The sequence below is a fragment of the Pteropus vampyrus genome, unplaced genomic scaffold (genome assembly GCF_000151845.1).
Source record: "Pteropus vampyrus isolate Shadow unplaced genomic scaffold, Pvam_2.0 Scaffold155, whole genome shotgun sequence".
NCBI lineage: Eukaryota > Metazoa > Chordata > Mammalia > Chiroptera > Pteropodidae > Pteropus > Pteropus vampyrus.
In genome coordinates this window covers 3,970,418-3,974,651 of record NW_011888936.1, presented here as the reverse complement: position 1 = coordinate 3,974,651, position 4,234 = coordinate 3,970,418, and positions in this window count along the sequence as shown.

Here is a 4,234-nt window from a genome sequence, read left to right as displayed (position 1 = left end):
ATGAGCTTGGATATAGATATAGATAGTGGGGATAGAGAAAAGCACTCACATTCAATATGTATTTAGAAGGAAAGAAGTAGGACCTGGTAATCAATTATGATGTGGGGACCATTAAATAGAAGGATACCCAAAAGATGGCTTCTAGAATTCTGACCTGTGCGATTGCATGTTCTACTGAGTGTATAATAATCCAACTCACTCAGAATACAGAAATTGACCAAGATTTGATGGAAGGACCATAATGACCTTTGGATTGCATCATAAGCAAGATCCCTTTATGGCATTCATATACAAGAATTGAAAAAGCAGTTGAACAGATAATGCCGTGGTGATCAGAGGAGATTTCTAAGCAGGAATACAGTTTGAAGTCATTGGAGGATAGAATATAATTAAAAGCATGCACATAGATGTGTCTTCCTAAGCCGAGAGTACAGGGCGGGAAAGAGAACCTACAACAAGGTTTTGAGGACTTCCACATAGACCTCATCCACATGGCATGCTGAAGCTATGCCGTTTCTTAGGAAGCAGGAAGGTGAGAAAGTAGCAGTCGCTTCTTAAAAGTTCAAAGGCTGGCTTTGAGGAAATGTTTGTTCGAAAATTTAATAAATAATAGCTATAATCTGTATCCACTCGCAGATCTGGAACTGATAGCACCTTTTAAGTCCACATGTCCCATGGTCAACTGTTCCAACAGTCTCAAGGCACCTTCTGTGAGAAATCCACAACTGACCTCAGGTAAAAACTTGCACTAGATTCATAACTTCATCTTCATTCCCTTCTTCACTTTCCACCCCCATAAAAGGAATCTGAGCTGAAGACGTGCATATCACATCCTGTGCATACCTTTTTTCACACTCATAAAGGAAACCAGTTTAAAATGTCTGCATTACCTATAGTTCTTATTTAGCTTCCCAAAACCTATGGTCATAGTGACATCCAAAGTGTAGAATTTTAACCCCAAGGATGCATCAGCTAAGGTATCAAGTAAATGCTTTCTAACTCAAAAAGGCGTATTTTCTAATCTCTTCATTATTTGATGCTATTGATCTTTCCCTCTCTGAAAAATTCTATTCCACCTTTGCTTTTGTAACACTGCTTTCTCTTTTCTTCATTTCATACGTTCTCTTTCACCGGATTCTCTTCCTCTGACTTCCTATAAGTTATAAATTTTCAATGATTTGTCTGTGATCCCCTTTTTCCTTAACATTCCCCTTTTGTAATTCCATTAATTCTTGTAGCTTTAACTCTTGTCTCTATATGAATGACAACATGTAGATGAGGGGAGAATGTTATAAGCATATAGGTTTGGTATCATTTATGGTTTAAACTGCAACACTATTACTTCCACTGCAAAAGTTTTTTTAAAGTCTCTGAGCATTAATTTTTAATTAATAAAATGTATATTATATAAATATAATGCAATATTTTTATGGTCTTTATGAACACCCGAATTGCACCTAGTAGGCCGTCAACATAGGACTTCTTTTTCTATTGCTAAACTAGTTCTTTAACCCAGAACTCATAGATTCCAGATCTATATATCCCATTGTATTTTTGACATTTTCACCTGAATGAATAGACAAATTATAACCCACCAGCTTTCCTCAAACTAACTCCCCTTTCTGGATCTATGTGTCACGGAATTGTACTCTTATTTCTCAATTTCCCTCAAATTGTGCAAACCAGAAACCAGAAAGTTATCTTAAATTTATTTAATTTATTATACCCAAATCTAAGCAGGCATTTTGTCTTATGGAACCAATGCCCATATCTAATTCCACTGTCTTGATGCTTATTGCACCTTCAAAACATCCATCAATTATATCATTCCCGATCAGTCTCTTGGCTGGCTTGCTTCTTCCAGGAATATTCTCTTATAATCTACCTTACTTGAAGATGCCAGAATTATATTTCTAAAACACTAAACTTGTTATGCATTACTTTGCTAAAAAGTTGCCCCTTCACATTCTAAGCCAGGTTCTTTGAAGTCATAGTTCTCTCCTAATTTTACAACTTCATCTCCCTAAAACTTAATGTCATCTCCAGCCATACTGAAATATGTGTAGTTTCCAGATCACAGTGTAGAATTTTAAGCCTCTCTTTTTCCACTTTAGCATATTCACCCCTTCACATTCATTCTATTGCCACTAATTTATGACTCAAATCAAACATCACCTTCCATGACCCATCCCCATCCAATGTCCAACTTGTGTTTCCTTAACAAACTATATTATTGTGCATGGCCAAATATTCATTTAGATTATTTTTTCCATTTGCCTAAGTTCCCCTTAATGTTTTGATCTTGAGTCATTTTTTATTGTTCTAGATATCAAGTATGCATTTTAATGAGTTAATTAATGAATAAACAAACATCTAACTTTTCTAAAAAATATATTGCTCTTATGATTGTATTTTCTCATGACGTGAGAGTATTTCTGCCTTTCATTAATTATTTTTATCAATTAGAAATATCGCCCCTGGAGCCAAAATAACTGGAAACAAACCACAGCTTTGTCATTGACTAGGTCTGTGACCCTGGTCAAGTTACATAGCCTTTCTATGCTTTAGTTTCCTTATGTATAGACTATGAATAATAAGCTAATAGGTGTAGTGTGTAAATCTGGGGTGAAAAACCTAGAACAGTAAATATTGAACGTTAATTATTATTTCTTCATCCAATACTATTGCTAACAAAAAAGATGCTAAAAATGATTCTGTCCCCCAAATCCACATTTCATCCAATTTCAAAATACATATATATCTAGTTATCTGATAAGTGCTTGTTCAGAAAAACAAAAGGCTTATATGCATACCTAGAGCTAATGTCCATTTTTGAGCGGTTTCATTCAGAACTCTCTAATAAAAAGAAAAATTTTAAATATATCAAGTAATGAAGAATCTCACTGAGAATTTGCTCTCATGAAAAAGAGTTAGTGTTTCAGGATGTCTCCCAATTTCTTTAGTGACCACTTCTCAGAAAAATAATCTGATGAATATATGTTTTGAATAAATTTAATTAAAACTTATTATGGGATTCTCTGGTATTGTTTTGAGCAGATCGTTATGCCTATATGTGAGGTACAGAATGCTTAGAGAAAAAAAATAATATAGATTTATAGTCATGGTTCTTAAATTTTTTGAGCCAATAAATAAGCAAATTACTTAATTGTACATTGTTAAACCCATGTAAATGATCACAGGTAATGATCATAATTTTCTCCCTATTAATATTTAGAATTAAATAGCATAATTGCTTAGGGATTCCTTTTGGAAATAAGAAGATGAGTTATAAACTCAGTTGCTTTCAAAGAGAAATAGAGAACTTTAGAATCCAAGTTGAGGCAGGACACTTAACACTTTACAATTGACCATTGAATTACCTGAGGTATTTTACAGATATATAGACCAGAAAGAGGTCCATTGTTCCATCCTTAGGTAAGCTCAAATATTTTTAAAGTCTCAATCTTGAAAATGACTGTAGATGGCATATGATTTCTTAGAAATAAATTCTACTACAGAAAAGTATTATTTTCTCGAATCCAAAATCTGATATCTAGGCATTGTTTTGTTTTGCTCTTGGAAGAAAGCCAAATAGTCATAATATGGATGGTAATATAGCACCATAAACAGGCCATGCTGATGATCGTTGTATATGAAATGTGTATAACCAGTGACTTGCATACAAATGTTTGTTTCCAAATTTAATTAGAAAAACTGGCATGCGGTGTACAGTCTTAAAGGTAGATGCTCCTGAATACTGTTTTTGTCTAACCTCTTAGTAAGCGGCCACCTTCCATGTTTTGAGCTGTCACTGTGTATATATAGTCAAGATATAAATTTCTCTAAGTATAAAATATCAGTGACCTTGACTTTTAACAAATGGCATTTAAAATATGAAATTCGCAGAATTAACTAAACCAACTATTAGATAAAAGATGAAGTGATCTTTTTAGAGAGTTATGCTATTAACTGTGTTAATGAGATAATATCAATGCTAATTTTGTAGAATTTTTAAAATCTTTCTGTTTTAAAAACAACAGTAGTGCTACTTGGTCTGGAATATGATTATTTTTTTGAATGCCAGCAGATGAGTCCTTCATAATTTAACATTTTAATCATTTCAAGGTGATTTGCTTTAACTATGAGAAACCCTGTGTTGGCACTTTCCCCACATGTTTCCTAGGAATAATCGCATATTAGTTGCAATTTTCTCTGCAACGTAAGACTTAATTAC